Raw genomic sequence first — 19,747 nt, forward strand, 5'->3', positions numbered from 1 at the left:
CATAAAGAAAATACTCACCATTATCATAAAGATATTGTCATATGTGGAATATTTCTTAGAGAGAAAACAGTCACCATTATCATAAAGATATTGTAATATACTGAATATTTCTTAGAGAGAAAATAGTCACCGTTATCATAAAAAATATTGTGAAATATGGAATATTTCTTAGAGAGAAAAAACCAACATTATCATAAAAATATTGTAATATATGGAATATTTCACAGAGAAAATAGTCACCATTATCATAAATATATTGTAATATATGGAACATTACAAGGGAAGAAAATGTTAACTGTTACCGTCAAAATTCATGGATATATTATTATAATAATAATAATAATAATAATAATAATAATAATAATAATAATAATAATAATAATAATAATAATAATCAGACAAGTTTTGCGCCCAAGCAATCTCTCCTTTCCCATATCTAATAAAAATACAACGCATGTGCAATAGAATATACGATGTTTTCCCTTATGAATTTTTCTTCAATAAACACGCGCAGTTTCTTTTCAGCATATATTTCTGTCTGTCTATTGTATTACCAAATAAAATGTATTAGTTTTTTTATAGATAAATCTCTATTTCTTAGGGTAACGAAAAGCAATGAGGTATTATTTCATAAATCAATAAAATTCATCATGATAACTGAGAGAAGCTTGCTCTATATCAAAGTAATGATGATCGGGACGAACGGAAAATCGACAGACTTTTCAGACTAATAGTCCTTTTCACACGAAAGTCTAGTGTTCAGATCACTGGACTTTCTCTTTCTTGTGAATAATGTTAACTTTATCTTTTGCGTATTTATAAAACAAAATTGTATTTGCAGGTTACATGGTTTTGTTTTTGTTTTTCTTCAGGTTCAGTGAGTTTCCTTAAGATTATCCGAATAGTCTCTATAACCAAATAATGGAGTCTAAGAAATGAACTGTGTGTGATTTTTTTTTTTTGAAAACTATTCCTATTTTTATTATGTATCTACCGCAAACTTGCATTTGTAGTTCAAAAGTGTTTTCACATTGCAGTTCCCAAGTCCATTTCGTATCCTTAACATTGCCTGAAGAGTCTCCATGGCAAAACACAACCTGGAAAACGAACTGTACAGACAAATCTTCGTCCATTCAACTTGAACAGCAGACGAACGATTCTTCCCCAGCAAGTGTCGGTCATCCGTCAGTGTTCAACGAATTAGAGAGGTGTCAGATTCCTTGTCGGCACCCTTGTCTTGGGAGCTGGCTGACACTCTACCTCCAGTGGCTGTAGATACAGAGAGGTGTATCAGCTTCCTTGTCAGCACCCTTGTCTTGGGAGCTGACACTCTACCTCCTCCAGTGGCTGTAGTAGTAGATATTTCGAGATGTCCACCACCGTGAGAGGAACTAAGGGATGTCATCAATCTTATCCTGGCGAATATTCCCCGAGAGTGCTGGACGGAGACGCCACGACTAAATAGGACATATGACCCTGAAGGTCGATTTATTAGAGAAGCAGAGTTAATGGGGGTGGGAGTCGGAGTTTGGGGTGGGGTGTGTGTTCCTAAATAATTTTGATGATGAAACATAAGAAAAAATTATTTGATTATAATGGATCAATTAATACGTAATTTTGGGTGTCATTTCAGATTACCTAGCTACTACTGTTGAGTAACATCTTGTGTTTTACAATTTACGTACATTTTTAGCCATTTATGCTATGATTTTTTAATCATCTTTCATAACTGATTTCTTCTTTCTGTATTTCATATTACCTTCTGTTACTACTTTGAAATGTACACCACAATATCCTTTGGGAGCTTGATTTTGAAGTCTGTGGCCCCTATAGGCTTTCTCCATATGAATAGGGTTCATCTTCTGAATAATAATAAAATAATAATAATAATAATAATAATAATAATAATAATAATAAAATAATAATAATTATTATAATATATTATAATTATTATTATTATTATTATTTATTATTATTATTATTATTATTATTATTATTATTATTATTATTCCTGGAGCTACTTCAGCATCTATAGTTTATCCAGGTTCCTTTCCAGGTATCATGGGCTCATGCCTAGTGTCCCTATGATTATGGATACAATTTCCACTGGCATATCCCATATCCATCTTCCTCTTATTATTATTATCTTTTTTCTTTGTCTATCACAGTCCTCCAATTCCACTGGGTGGTATTTATAGTGTGGGGTTCCGGTTTGCATCCTGCCTCTTTAGGAGCCCATCACTTTTCTTACTATGTGCGCTGTTTCTAGGATCACACTCTTCTTGCATGAGTCCTGGAGCTAGCTATTATTATTAATTATTATTATTATTATTAATTATTATTATTATTATTGATTATTATTATTATTATTATTTTATTATTATTATTAATTATTATTGAAATAGTATGAAAGAGATTATAAGTGTTTTACTTTCATTCATAAGTACGTATCATGAAAGTAATATATCTCCTGGCACACTGTTTGGAAATGTTTTGTACCATGATTTGTAGATCTACTGAATTGAACTGATAGACATTCGAACACTCCGTAGTCAATAGCCAGCCCTAAATAAATAACTAAATAAATAAAAAAAACTTTAGGTAATATGCGTGTAGGACTTTTTGATATCATTCTCAGACTTATATGCAAAGGTTTATGTATAATTTCGCCAGAAAGATAATGGTCAATACGAGAATATTATCCTTTGCGTGCGTACGAAAAGACACGCAGCCATTGATTCATCCACGCAAAGGAAAGCATCAGTCCAACTTTATTATCGCGGATACAAATCGAAGCGATCATTTAATGAAATATGTGTTCACTCAGCCACTTCCGACAGGTCATTTATTTTGATCTACGCTAAATGTATCTGAATAACACCAGTGAAAAAAAAAAAAAGCATTCTCTGCCATGAATGATTTATACATCACATAAAATTGGGCAAGCGATGTCAACTGAAATTTCATGGTCAAATGTGTTCAGAGATTTATTTCCACAATGCAGAGGTTTATGATTTTGATTTATCAGGCAGGGATTACATTTGCTCTGTACAATTCCATAGAATTTCGTTTAAGCTTACTTCTTAATATTGAAAACGGAATTAAAAGCTAATATTTCTAAAGGGGTAGAAATCAGGATGCTGTTGTGTGTCTGAAATCTCTGCCTGAGACGAAGATGTGAGAGTCGAGGATGAGATAAAATGAACAAGTGGAAAGAAATGGTTAGTGAAATGGAGTGATGGGTACCAAGGAGGAACCTGTTTGGAGTAGAAGGTATAATAAAGACGGTCAAGGATCAGAAGGCGTGATAAAGTGAAGGTGGATTTGGAGAAGGAGGAATCTTATATATATATTATATTATATATATATATATATATATATATATATATATATTATATATATATATGTATTAATCCTATGGTTATAACTAGGGTTAATTAATGATATATTGCCAATATGTTTGTTGTAACCTTTTTGGAATGTGGAGAACAGAGCCGAAGCAACGACCCGAGAAAAGCTGATAAATGATTTCTGTGGTGGCGTGATATGAAACTGCATAGTTAGGCGAGTCAATGTTTGTCAGTTCATGGGTCTTTGTTCAAAGTGCCTTTGGGAAACTGGCTGCGACCAGTAACATGGGGCGTTAATGAAATGTGCATTCGTATGTGCGTGTGCGCCTCTTCTATTCTTAATGTATCACCAGCCAAGTCTATGGGGAGACTTGCATAGAGATCCGAGGGAGGAAGGCAAAGCTACGATGGCGGTGCCTAAGTGTTTATTTATCAGTGAGTGAAATATTCCGGCTGCATGGGTGAGTTGAATTACTTTAGCCAAGTTGAATTACTTTAGCCAAAGGAATGGCTTGTTTGATATCTTGTAAGATGTTCCATTTTATTAACTTTGTCTTTAAACTTATGTGTACTTACGAGTGTGTTTTTCGTGTCTTTGAAACAGACGATTCTGGCGAGGAACTATGTGTTCTGGCAAAGAGGGACCGAGGGTCCCGATGGGAGAATAGACAAATGGGTGTGACAAATTACTGTTTTAGACATTTTAATGTTGGGGGGGGGGTAATTGAGTTAAGTTAGTCTGCGAGACCTGATTTAGACTTTGATTGATTAACTTTCCATTGTTAAATAAAAAGTTATTTTTTATATAACTTCGTCTCTCATTTTGATTACCTGACAGAATGGAGAGGAAGAAACGGAGAGAGAGAGAGAGAGAGAGGGATCGCTTGGAGAGAGAGAGAGAGAGATTATGTGTCGGTATGCCTGACGCTCGGAGTTACACGTTTACCAAATAAATAACGAGATTATTATCCCGTTAACATATATATATATATATATATATATATATATATATATATATATATATATATTCATATGTATATAAGTATGTATATTAGTACTTTAAAACATTTTAAAATTTGTATAGGAGAATGTTTTAGCCACTGTTATATATATATATTTATTTTATAATAATATATGTATATATATATATATATATATATATAATATAATTATATATATTCATATATATATATATATATATAACATATATATATATATATATATGATAATAATAATAATAATAAATCTACTTTATCTTATGGGGGAACAATTGACTTTTGGTCAGGGTTCATGATAAAAAGAGGTCTGCAGCTATCATCTAATATAGACATTACTGATACGTTGAATTAATCATTAGATTAAATCATTACTTCCTCCATCCGGCTCGTAAACACTTGATACTTTCTGGCACTTCAGCCTTCCATAAAATTTACAAGATTCATTCGTGCAGTCAATCCATTTCATAAAAAAAAAGCAACGTACACTTTCACCAAAATGAACAGACAGTATTCTTTTCTATATTCCTTAGGTAAGGAGATGTCATAGCTTAAAATAGGCAAAGCATACTAGATCCAATCCAATAAAGTTGGGATTCACAAGGTTCCTGAATCGAGGGTGTCATAGAGCAGTAGCAATATCAGCTGGATGGCTGGACTTTGCCTGAATGCGAAATCATACTTCAGAGAGAGAGAGAGAGAGAGAGAGAGAGAGAGAGAGAGAGAGAGAGAGAGAGAGAGAGAGAGAGTTTGTTTGTATTTAGTTTTAAGGGAGTTTTTCATGAGTTTATTATTATCTAATGGGTATTTTTAGATGCAAATTGAAATCTTTGAAGCACCTTCCACCTTTTACCAATTTTCGTTTCAACAGCAAAAACTTTGTTTTGAAGCAGCGGGTTTATCGAAACTTCAGGTTTCTTTTGCCTTTCTCTGTTTCTCTGAATCTTCAAATGCAAATCTTTGTTGACAGAGTCAACAGACTATAATAAAAAAAACCAAGAGGGCTCCAAAGTGATACCAACCTACACACAGAAAGAGAGAGAGAGAGAGAGAGAGAGAGAGAGAGAGAGAGAGAGAAATTACAGGTAAAGGTAATGAATGAATAAGTAAATAGGAGAGAATAGAAAATCAAACGACACTCCTGAAATCCAGAGGACGTCAAAAGAATGAAGGAATGAATTTGCCCCTCACTAAAATAATTGCAGATCAGTGGATTACACAACTGGAACTGCACTTTTTAAAAGAAATAATGATTTCGTAAGCATCTCCTTATTGAACATGATTCTATTCCAAGAAATTCCCTTCGTTCTCTCTCTTCCACTAATAAGTATTAATTTGGGTATTGCACGTTTGGTGTAAGATAAGAGTAACCGGAGTTAACTTAGTTGCACCTGCTTTGTCAAAGGTAGCCTCTTTCTACATAGATTCTCCGAATAATAGCATTTTGGCGGTCACTGGAAGGCCCTACTCTCAGATCCTTTTAATTTCAACCATATATTCTCGGAGTAATAGTACTTTGGGGATCACTTGAAGGGTCAACTCACAGGTCATTTTAATTTCAACACTGTACGATAAGACTGTAGAAATATTACCACAATAACAAATAGTCCTTTTCTAGTTTGTTTAGCATGAAGAGGTGATACACCAATTCCTTCCAAAGTAAATATACACTCACATTAAACCTTAATATTGAGGGGGGCCAAATATTCCCCACAGTTACTCAAACGGCAAAAGAAACAAAAGATTCCCTTCCATTGACATTTGGAGCCAGAAGCTTCATTCCTTGCTGCTCCTGGGAGGCTGTTTGCTTACCCAACGCCTTTCTTCCCCAGTTTTATCATCTGTCAGTGTTGGGTGTGTAAAGAAATAGTCTTCTGGAACCGGACCAGACTGGGTAATAAAACAGGAACGACCAGGACTCTCTCTCTCTCTCTCTCTCTCTCTCTCTCTCTCTCTCTCTCTCTCTCTCTCTCTCTCTCACACACACACACACACACACACACACACACACACATAAACTACCTGTTCTTTGTTTCCCCTTTCAGATGGTGGTTGATTTTTCATTGCATTGCTTACTCTGTCTTCGTTTTGCAGACATTCTGCTCAACAGGAGAAAAAAAGTGTTGTTTCTAATTACAACAGAATACATTACTTAATGACAAAAGCAATATAATGATGTTACTCCGAAGGATTGACTAGATAGATCTGCTCAAAGTTCTCTTTCATAAGTATAATACTTACAGATTGCAGATGTGTACTAGTTTGTCATTGCTCTTGAAATCAATAAAGCGCTTTTTTATTTCTAACCAGCCTCACCAAAGGACGAACATACAAAAACGTACAGCTTTTGAAATAATGTGGCTTTTTTTTAACCAATATCACTAAACTGTCAACAGCAGGGAAAAAATATTTTTTTCCATTTTATTTTCTGTCGAGCTTCTTTCTTTTGATGAACTAATTTTGTTTCATTTCCATTTTGTCGCTTATTTTGTAGTTTATCCTTTAACAGTGTTAATCACAGGTTCTCTTACTCTAAAAATTAATGACAGTATTTAACATGATATATTATGTTTCAGAAAATTAATTAATATGTTTGTATTTGTGAAATAAATTATAATATTTAACAAGATATTTTCATTTCTAAATTAAGATTCAGAAAATGAAAATAATGAAAGTATTTGCTAAGAGATTTTGATCTAAGAAATTATTTGAAGTATTTGTGTTTCGGTACAGAGGTTAATCGATATAAAATGACAAGTGACGACTCACTTCAACGCTAAAGAAACCTACGGGCTCGTTGAGAGAAAAGTCCATAACATTCTGATATTCTGGCTATTCGAATTCATTTACTCACGCCGTTACGCAATCTCCTAAGACTTGAAGGCTCACCCTTTTAAGCCTGTGGGATTTAGTGTCGATCCCTGTTGCCTGAGATTTAAAAAACTATTTTTTGTGGTGTGGGAGTTGTATATATATATTTTTTTAGCCCTGTTGTGTTTTTATATCCATGAACATTCATGATTCTTCACTAATGGTGTGAATCAGGTGCACGTACCTATTACTGTTGATAATACCATCTCACATATATATTTATCAACTTTTCCAATAAGTTGTCCCTCTCATACCGTGTTCAACTACTAACTCACATAAGAAAAAAATAACTCAGCTTGAGATTACGTATCTATCACCTCTAATTCACTGACTTCACTAATAGTGTAACTCAGGTGCACATACCTATTACTATTAATATTACCATTTAACATATTCATTTGTCACCTTTTCCTATAAGTTGTCTCTCTCATACCGTGTTGAACTACTAACTCATAAAAAAAATAACCCAGCTTAAGCTTACCTATTCCATCACCTCTAATTCACTGAAAATATCACAGACAATTCATTGCCTCTAGCAAAAATCAAATTAATAATAAAATACAAATTTTTCGTTCAAATGACGAAGGCTTACATTATTCCATCTGCTCTAATTCCTTGAAAATGTGACAGCCAGTTCACTTACAGCAGCAAAAATCACATTAATTCCGTGAGATTGCGTCCCTTGATGACATAATAATATCCACTGATGATTCAATTCGCGATTCAAAGGCTTCTAAGTTCATTTCAGTTCAAGTGGGGGTCTATTTGCTCTGTTATAAAGAGACCGTAACGAACAGGATACGATTGAAGAGTCATATTCTCTCAGCTAATGAACGATCTCTACAAATTTTGGCGGGAAATTAATTTGGAATAACCTCTCTCTCTTCTCCTCATCTTTCTCTCCTCTCTCTCTCTTCTCTCCTCTCTCTCTTCCTCACTCTCCTTCTCTCATCTCCTCTCTCTCTCTCTGTTATTGTTATTATTAATATTATTAATACTCGAAGGTTGTAAGTTGATGGACTGAAAACAACTTTTTTAGAATCATGAAAGATAATGAGCATTTCTGTACAGTTTGAAAATGTGAGAGTATGAGAGACAAGAAGGGTTAAGATAGCTTTCTCCTGAATGAAGGTTTACTCATGATTAAAATCATGGATACGAATAGTATTTATTATGTGATCATAGGCCAAACGTAAGGTGGTGTATTTACTGAAGTATTTGATCATATTTTTCATGAGTACATAAAAAATTTTAATTGTCTGTACATGGTCAGTAATAAAAAGAGAAACCCTTATCGCTTCAGTGTAATTGAATTCTACATCTCTATTATAGAAATGAATTTAAAAATGAATACTCTATAAATATTTCAATTCGAAGGAAAATGCCAATCTCTGCATTGCATTTAAGTCCAATTCAAATTGTTAATTAACTTTTAAATGCGGGAATTAGAAATTAATCTTTCATCAATGGTCAATAGCTATGAAATAGAAATTACCCCCCATAACAGTATTTTTCAATTACATAATATTCCAGAATTTTTTATATATGGCTTTAACGTTTTGAGGGAATCTTCCATTACATTTCAACAAACGTTCTAGTTAACATTATGAAGTCCTATTTTCTTATAATGCATTGATTAAGATATTGTGTGTATATATACTATATATCATATATATATATATCTATATATATATATAGTATATATATATTATTTATATAGTATGTATATATATATATATATATAAATATATGTATGTATATATATATATATATATATATATATGTGTGTGTGTGTGTGTGTGTGTGTGTGTGTGTGTGTATGTATAAACTTAACTGATTCCACTAGGAAAGTTTAAAATGAAAAGAAAAAGAGCCAAGTACTTTCGTGTATTTTCAATTCATCTTCTGGGCACAAAGTCTTTGTTCCCAGAAGAGGTAATTGCGTAATGATCATGTAAAGATTAATAAATGAAACTGCACTGTTTTAAACATGTACATAATACATACCATTCCCTAATATATTAACTTAGGATATTTAGTACATTTTATGGCAATGTGTAGTATGATATCTCAATGATATATCATTCACATTGCAATAAAACTAATGTATTGTTTTCTCGTAATTAATTTTATGATTTAGTTACCATGAATTGCTGTTGATTCCATACGTGTATAAAAACCCAACAGGTAGGATGTTTTGTTCAAGTTTTAACAGAACGCTGTTCACTTGGAATAAGCCCTCCACAGGTCCATTGACTTGAAATTGAAGCTTCCAAAGAATATCAAAGTGTTCATTTGAAAAAAGTAACAAAGTGTAATAGGAAATACAACAGTTACTTATTCTTATAGTTTTGTTCCTAGGATTTAGTCACAGCCACATTTCTTGGCCATTGTCGTTATGCTTTGGAGTGGCAGGTTTATAAACACTGCAACATTTTTAAAAAAAAAAGGACAGGTCAGATATAGCTCGACGGTGAGATGACCTGGATAACCTTGACCCTTTGAGTGGAATCCTTATTCATAATTAACCTCCAGCTTCCGGAGCAGATCAAGAGGAAGGATCAGGGTGTAACTTTTTCTTGTTTCTCTTGATATCAAACCATATTTTGTTCGTGCACGTATGAGTAGTTTCATGGAAATGTATTTATTTCATCGAACTTTGACTTCGGTTTCATAAATTCTTGATTTTTCGAGCTGAATGTATTTGATCTTTATAAACAAACAAACACAAAACACACACATACATACACACATCAATCTGCCGATGAATGTTTGTATTATATAATCCTCATTAGCTCCGAAAAAAAATGATATTCGTTAATGAATGGAATAAAAATCACTGTTTTCATTCGGTGATTAAAAAATCTCTCGATTCATAGATAGGAAATCATTAAATTTTCCTTTTGATGTTGGTACGGATGCCTGCGAAATGAATATTCATTTTTTGACAAATCGAATTAATTTCACAGTAAACAGTTTGGGACAACGAAGTGTTCCTTGTTGTTCTAGAAGTTAAATCAGCGAAAAGGTGATTCTTTACATTAAAATGAAACATACTAATTAGGGGGTGTCATCAGATATAAATAAAGCGTTTAAATATATAATGATATCTTTTAGAAAATAATCCAGGCAAGGGCGGATATGAAGTCATTTCCCTCATAACGGACCTATGGAATTATTTAATTCCAGTGAGGTTTCCAAAAAACTTTGTATGAACAGTTTCTGCTTCGTTTAACCTCGAAGCATTTTGGTGCATTTCTTGTCCTTCGATATATGACAGTTTATCTTATCAAATTTGCATACTTCTTCGGTGCGAGAGATGCTACTTTCCGTTGCAAACGGTATTTATCAAAGTAGTTGGGTGTCATTTAGGTAGCTTAATTTATACTTTAAATCTTTCAATATCACTTTTCTTTATTCAGTGCAATTTTGTACTCCTTTTTTTTTTTTTTTTTTTTTTTTTTTTTTTTTTTTTTACTCACGATACATGTAAGATGAAGAAACCTCATATAAATATAAACTTGAAAAAATCTGTTTTATTGTGAAGATACATCACAAAGGTCAAAATATGAAATGGTTCGTTTTATTTCAGAACCGTGTATTTGGGAAGAAAATATAAATAAATAAATAATAAATAAATGAATAAATAAAAAATAAAGTAAATATATATTATATATATATATATATATATATATATATATATATTATATATATGATATATATATGTGTGTGTATATATATATATATATATATATATTATATATATATATATATATCTCTATATATATATATATATATATATATATATATATATATATATATATATAATATATATATATATATATATATCTTTGACACCTGTTCTATAGCTAACGCCTCGGTTAGAGTCCAATCTCACGTTGAATAACCTTCGTGTGGAGCTGACGTACTTCCCTAAATTACATCTAGGGCAATTAAATATATACACGACTCCTGAGATCATTAGCAGATCGAGTTTCTCCTTGCGTTTCAAATAGAGATCTAATATTCATTCTTTTACAGAAAACTCAAAGTGAATTAGTTAAAACTCTTTCGCCATCAAAGTAAACTTGTCTGGTGGCACCAAATTCATTTCCCCCGTCAGGTAAAGTGTTTACATTTTCGTCACCCGGCCGAATACAAATGCCCTTGGAGTGTCTAAATTGGTCTGCGTTTCCCGGAATAAAGTTTCGTATATTCTGCTCGCCTAAAACTCCGCGTTCATTTTACTCAGTACAGGTGATAGATTTCCCGTGGCGTGACCAAAATTATTCAGAGAATAATATTCCCCGTTTCCGAGATGTCTCTCTTATGTATTTCTTTCGCGTAATAATTCAGTTGTAGACTGCTGCATGACATCCTTACTTAAAGATTATTATATATTTTCTTTGTTTCTCTCATTTTACTCAGATTTTTTAAGATTTTACATTTCTTTAGGCATCTACAGTGAATTATTATTATTATTATTATTATTATTATTATTATTATTATTATTATTATTATTATTATTATTATTATTATTATTATTATTATTCCATTTTCTTGTACGTTAATACTGGGTAATAATTGGCCACTGTGTATTTGTACAAGATTTTTCCTCCCTTGTACAACAGAAAGGCAGTGAAAATTGGAGACATCAACCCGTAGAGTTTTAAATCAGGCCTCTGTCAGTTGGAGGGGGACCGGATTATTCATCACAAGGTTGCTCGCTTTTCTATTACTCTAGTATATAACAATCTTGATCTTTTATCTAGGTTGAATGGGCTGATGTTTCTATTTCGTTAGGTTAGGTTAGGTTAGATATTTGTCCTTGGAAAGCAGAATAAAGCTCTTCACATGAGCCAAACCATTTAAATAAAACCAGTCATAGCATATCTCCACACACACACACACACACACACACACACACACACATATATATATTATCATATAATATATATAGAGAGAGAGAGAGAGGAGAGAGAGAGAGAGAGAGAGAGAGAGAGAGAGAGAGAGAGACCTTTTGGTCAAAGAGATTCTAATCTTGCAGATAGGACGGTATGAGTCGGGAAAAATCTGCCGCCTCGAAAAAGACTAAAAGATTTAGGAAACTTTTGACAAGCGAAAAATTAAGATAGAAAACTCCAGTACCTAGTTTTATAAGGGAGGGTGACATAAAGCTAAGAGAAAGTCAAGCTTTCTTTAGCCATGGTGAACGTTTATATCTTCTACGTAACTTTTGATGATGATGTAATACGAGTTGCCTTTGTTAGAAACAAAAGAGAAAACGTTTATATCTTCGATGTAACTTTTAATGATAATGTAATACGAGTTGCCTTTGTTAGAAATAAAAGCAAAACAGGTATTTTAAAGGAAAATATTAAACTGTTGTAATCGTTTCCTTTTTTTAGAGGCAACTGTAAAATATAGTTACAAAAATTTACGGTAAATGTAACTAAGAATTTGGTTTCTTTAGCTGAGATCTTTTGGAACTAGACCGGAGAGGACAAAATAATCCATACACACCACATCCTTACACAAACACACACACACAACACACACATACATGACAGAACCCCACAACAAAGATCCCTTATCTAGTTCTAGATCTCCTTAACTACATGTCCTAATTCCCAGTCAGGCCTCTCGCTATTGGTAAAATTTTGAAAAATATTGAGTTATCATTTTTTGGAGTACCCATGAAGAGCTACACATTAACAGAGGCAAACAAACAAATAAGAAAACATAATGTTATTGTTAACAAAGTCTAAAAAATGAATCACATGATCAATTATCAGGGTCATATTCTGACAATTTGTTTGTGTCAGTTCTGATACAGATTTCTGTGTAATCCTCTCACGAAACAGACAAATTCCAAATTCAAAGTGTTTCATTTATCATTTAGAATTCATTTGAGGTCTTACATGCATTAGTTATCATTTGGAATCTATTTGTAGTCTCAAATACATCAGTTATCATTTGGAATTCATTTGAAGTCTCAAATGCATCAATTATCATTTGAAATTCTATCTGTCACACCTTTCCAGATAGCCTCCAAAGCAAATGAATAATTAAGGTCAAGAGAAATGTAAATTGTGATTCCTGGCATGAAATTTTAATACATGGAAATCACTACGATTAAGCAGACTGTTTTACAGAGTAAAGACGAAACACGGAAGTCAGGTTAGGGGTTCCCTTTGAATATGCATCAGACTATTCATGCTTCGAGTTTAATCCTATTCAGCTTCATAGGTAAAAGTAATGAATTGGAAATTTTACTGCAGCTCAATTTCCCTACTTCGAGTGTCGTCAGTTCCAATGGAATTACATTACTTCAATCAAGAGATGCAGGAATAGAACCAAATATAAAACTTTTCTATTCGTTTTATCATTTTTAACATAGAATCGTATGACATGAAAATGATGATTGTAATAACTAAACATTTGATTTTTCACTTGTGAGAATATTTAGTGGTTTAGCTTTCAGCTGGTTACATTTGCTAGGTAGACACGTATTTTGCAATATAAAAAGATAATTATCTTAACCTGTGAACTATGCAGGTGCTAGACAATCTCATTGACGGACGAACATAAGTCATCATTTGTAGTGAATTGTTAAAGAAAGGGGGATATTTAGTTTAAATAGAGTTTAAATAACTAGACACTTTAAGAAAGACTATTGGCTAGATGTGAACAAATTTTGCATTGTCAGTTTATCATATGTGTGAAGATTTTTATCTAAAGAAAAATAATTATAATTATTCCCTGGACGAATAAAAGAAGTCAGGAATTTACCCAAATTTGTACAATTGTTCAAAACGTATCTTTTTTTTTTTTTTTTTTTTTTTTTTTTTTGCTTTCCTAGCCAGCCATACAAGAATGATTGACGGGTAGACAGCTATCCTCTCTCTCTCTCTCTCTCTCTCTCTCTCTCTCTCTCTCTCTCTCTCTCTCTCTCTCTCTTGCCCCACTAGAGAAACATACCCAGGCAGATGGAAACCTTTCGTTTTCAAAGAGATGAAAAAGTCTGGGGAATTTGCTTTTGGATAAAGATATTATCAAATTTGGTGGACAGATTTGGCAACATTTGATACGAAACATTAATCTCTCTCTCTCTCTCTCTCTCTCTCTCTCTCTCTCTCTCTCTCTCTCTCTCTCTCTCTCTCTCGACACAATAGTAGAAAAATTAGATGATATATGTAGAAATCACAAGGACTGGACTATTCTCCTATCCGGAGACTTTCCTTTCGTAGATTGGAAAGAACGAATAGGAGATTGTGGTTGTATTTATACATTTAAAAAAGGGAGTAATAGTAGTGCCGAAGATAAGAGGAAATTCGAAAAGCTATTAGATATGCTACTAGAATACAACATTCAACAAATAAATCACCTGCCAACAAGAGAGGAAAATACTTTAGACCTAGTATTTGTGAACGAGGTGAATTATGTTAAAGAAATAATAGTTTATAATGCGAGTATTTCAGACCATAATGTCATAGAATTAACAGTCCATTCCAAAGCAAGTTAAGACAGATATAAGCAAGAGATGAAAAAGTGGGAAGGATATGGAAAATACAATTTCTACAGTAAAAATATAAAATGGTCAAAAATAAATGAAGAATTAAACAAAGATTGGGATAACATTTTCGTAAGTGATGATATACAGGTAAATACGGAGATATATAAAATATTAGAGAAAATAGTGGATAGATATATACCGAAGAAGAAAAGTAAACATCAGTCATGCATACCAAGACAGAAGGATCTTGTTCCAGAAAATCAGAAAGTGGAAAAAAGGTCTTGCAAAAGAAAAAAATGCTTGGAAAGTGATGGAACTAGAAAGTAAGATAGAAAATGCAGAACAAAAGATTATACAATCAAAAGAAAATTAAAAACGGGACTTGGAAGAAAAAACCCTAGTAAATATCAAGCAAAACCCCAAACTATTGCACTCGTATGCGAAAAAGATGAATAAAAGAAGAATAGAAATAAGCCCTCTAAGAATTGAAGGGAGATTAATGAATGAAAAAAAGGAAATATGCAACATATTGGCAGAAAGATATAAGAGCGAATTTACCCCAAAAGAATTGATAATGAAGATAATGATGCAGAAATAAGGGATGAAAATAGTGAATATTTATCAAACATAGATATTAATGAAGCCGATATTCTGCAGGCTATCAATGAAATTAAAAATGGAGCAGCAGCTGGGCCTGATGGTGTCCCTGTTATTTTGTTTAAGACAGTAGTTCATTCTATCGCAAAGCCCTTTGCAAAATTATTGAGGCAAATTGTAGATAGAGGTAAGATTTATGATGGGCACAAATTAGCATATATTACCCCTACTTTCAAAAGTGGATCAAGACTAGAGGCAAGTAATTATAGGCCTGTGAGTCTAAGTTCACATATTATGAAACTGTATGAAAGGGTAATGAAGAAAAATATTATGAAACATTTAATAAAAAAATAATTTGTTTAATATAGGACAACATGGTTTTGTACCCGGAAAAAAGTACACAAACCCAACTGTTAGTCCACCGTGAGAACATATACAAAAATATGAAAAACGGAAAAGAAACAGATGTGGTTTATCTAGACTTTGCAAAAGCCTTTGACAAGGTAGATCATACTATATTCGCGAAGAAAATTAGAAAACATAATATAGTGGACAAAGTAGGAAGATGGTTAAAAGAATTTTTACACAACAGAAAACAGATAGTTATTGCAAACGATGAGAAATCGGATGAAGCTAAGGTAATATACGGTGTGCCACAAGGGATGGTGCTAGCTGCATTGTTGTTTGTTATTATGATTGCAGGCATACGTAGACAGTACTGTTAAGGAATTGGTAGTGAGTAGTTTCGCCGATGACACAAGAATAAGTAGAGAAATTACTTGTGATGAGGATAGGAACGCGCTACAAAGAGACCTTAACAAAGTATATGAATGGGCACAGGTAAATAGGATGGTATTTAACTCTGATAAATTTGAATCAATAAATGATGGAGATAGAGAAGGAAAGCTATATGCATACAGGGGACCTAATAATGAGACAATTGCAAATAAGGAAGCAGTTAAAGACCTTGGTGTGATGTTGAATAGGAACATGTTATGCAATGATCAAATAGCAATTCTATTGGCAAAATGTAAAGCAAAAATGGGAATGTTGTTACGGCACTTCAAAACAAGAAAAGCTGAACACATGATTATGCTTTATAAAACGTATGTTCGTAGTCCACTTGAATATTGCAATATGATATGGTACCCACACTATCAAAAGGATATTGTACAAATAGAGAGTGTACAAAGGTCCTTTACAGCTAGAATAGAAGAAGTTAAGGATCTTGACTACTGGGAAAGACTAAAATAATAATTATATAGTCTAGAAAGGAGAAGAGAACTCTACATGATAATTTAATTCAGGCATGGAAACAGATAGAAGGAATTGTCGAAAACATCACGGAGCTAAAAATATCAGAAAGAGCAAGCAGAGGTAGATTAATAGTGTCCAAAACTATACCAGGAAAAATAAGGAAAGCACACAGGACATTAATCCACTACGCACCAGCATCGACAATGCAGCGTCTATCTGAGGAATATATCAGGAGTGAGCGTAGATGTGTTTAAGTATAAGCTCGACAAATACCTAAGCTGCATCCCAAACCTTCCAAGATTGGAAGATGCAAAATATACCGGAAGATGCACTAGCAATTCTCTGGTATACATTAAAGGTGCCTCAAACTGAGGGACCTGGGACAACCCGAACAAGATGTAAGGTCTGTAAGGTAAGGTAAGGTCTCTCTTCATGGCATTGAGATTTGGTAAGATTTTACATGTCAATATTTAAGTATATTAACTGCATTAATATAATTATATATATATATATATATATATATATATATATATATATATATATCATACATACATACATACATATTCTTAGAATAAGTAAGAAGTCTATTGTATGAAGACCAAGGTAAAGGTTCATCTCCAGTCGAATGGAAAAAATTACTAACAAGAGTTTTCTCTCTCTCTCTCTCTCTCTCTCTCTCTCTCGTCCTTTGTGAAAAGAAAGATGAAAGGAGCCTTGATACCGTTTCATTAATCATAAAAGGAGCCTAATTAGCAAATTAATGGCTTAGTTTATGAAAAAAAACTGAATCGTATTACAGCTTGAAGAGTCGCCAAAGCTTTTGTGCTGGCAGTAAATGCTGGTGGCATTGTTGCGTGAATAAAAGAGTTTTGTGTTGCCATTCACGTGTCATGTTTATTTGTAATCATCGAGAACAATGAAAACCTCTGTATCGCTTTCTTTTCATACAATGCTCTCTCCGTGTGGTCGTCATGAGTTGCAGCTTGGTAGATGATTCTAAATGCGCTCTGCTGGGATATCACAATAAATAAGTTTTGGGGGTTTATTTTACATTTAAAACAACAGATAGTATTCGTTTTAGTCAGGTGATTTCCATCTATGTTTTCAGTTAGGTTCTTTAAGAATTTCTGAAGCGAATATAACAGTGTTTTTGCCAGAGACATTTATGTTTGCAGGGGCGTTATTGCCTATGAATTTCCAGCCAAAAATCAACAATGAATGTGTATTTTCAGTTAGGTTTTTAAGAATTTCTAAGGGGAATATAACACTTGGGGATACGACCAAGCTTAGCCTTCCCTGCATTATCTGTTGTTATTGTAGATTTAGCTGGCTTTATACCAGCACGGGCTCTTGTTTTTAATCAGCCAGTAATTCTACCCTATCATAACGTAGGTCATCTTGTCCCTATCCGATCGAGGGATTTGGGGGAACTAAATCCCTAGGACTCGGCCCCCCTCCCCAGACCAAGTCTTACCCTGAGTGGTTTACCTGTTCAGGTAAAAACCTATATTTTTTCTCGACTTTGAGGTACTATACAATATAGACCATTGGAATAAACGTAGCTTCATGAATCCGAGAGTGTCACTTGTATTAGTTGGTCCATGATTCATGAGGATCCTGTTGGCCAATCAGTAGTTGATTATAGAGAAGTCAGTTCGTCCCCATCGAACCCAGAGGGATCTTATTCTCGGTTCTGGTTTTATGTCTTTACAGACAGAGTCCCAAGAGGTTCCCTCTGGGATGTTTGCAGGTGGACATCGCTTTGACTTTTGAGACTATTCTATTTTTCCAGGATAATTCTTTTTTTTCGATTATTATGAACCTGTTAGACTTCATGTTTAGCTTCTTGATATTACACTATCTTTAATAAGCATATGCATTATATACTAATCACTTAATAGTAATAAATGTGTTGGAGGATATTTCTCTTCGTGAAGAGAATATTTGAAAGATATATCACCCGGACTTTGAAATAATACTGAAATATTTTCTACGCTAATAATTAATCCCTCTTGGCATAAGCCATAAGGTGGTTATAAGGTGGTTCTGTTACATATCAGAAAAGATTGCAGATAATCTTACACTGGTATTGTTTATATTTTGGGCAAAGCTCCAGTATAGAAAAATCCCTTGTAAATGTTTTTGAAGTTAGGGAAAGAGCTTCGTGAATATTTAATGGAATAGGAGGGAGCAGTCCATTTGGAAAACGAAGATTTTGTTCTGTTTTCTTGATTTAGAAGCTGTTCATCCATCTGAGAGAGAATAGTGTTGTAGAAAATATGGCGTTATGATATGCTTAAATAACTTTTGTGGGACTCAAGGGTTGAAGCTTTTCCTTATCAAAAATACTAACATATGATTATGTTATATTCAAGCGAAGATGCAATGCATTTCTATCTTGACAAAATCTCCTTGTAATTGAATAATTTATTCACATTCTTTTCTATCTTTTCATGAGGTTCTTATTTCATTCTCTCTTTTCTAATATCTGGCCATTTCTTTCTGCATTCAATATTACCTTCTGTTATTTCTGTCAAAGGAACACCATATTCTTTGGAGGCTTAAATATAAAAGTGACTGGCCCCTGTGACTTTGTTCCATATAAATAGGGCTTATCTTAATAATAATAATAATAATAATAATAATAATAATAATAATAATAATAATAATAATAATAATAATAATAATAATAATAATAATAATAATAATAATAAGTATGGGATAATCACACTGATATCCCAGTCTATTTTAATTAACTTCTACATATAATACTAACTTATCAGATGCTGTGATATATAAGAGAAATTAATTATAAGCTTGAGAACTATTATCTGTTTTTCAGCATCTCTGTCATTTTACATCACAACTACTAAGTTTTCCTAGTAATAGAGCGGCTACTTGGAAATCTTAGCTTGATTATGAATAATATTGCTAGGGACAGTAGAACATATAGCCTCATCATCAGGCTGAAATGATTGATAAGATAAGAAAATGAATTATCTAACCAAAACTTAACAAAATGAGTAAAACAAATAAAAAGATACGGAATTGAGAATTCAAATCGAACTTAAGACTAAAATAGCAAATAAAGCACGAAAAGGAGAGAAATGACAGAGTATTAATGAAAATATGAAAATGCAAACTGGGAAAAGGAGAGAAAA

The sequence above is a fragment of the Macrobrachium nipponense genome, chromosome 4, assembly GCF_015104395.2.
Source record: "Macrobrachium nipponense isolate FS-2020 chromosome 4, ASM1510439v2, whole genome shotgun sequence".
NCBI lineage: Eukaryota > Metazoa > Arthropoda > Malacostraca > Decapoda > Palaemonidae > Macrobrachium > Macrobrachium nipponense.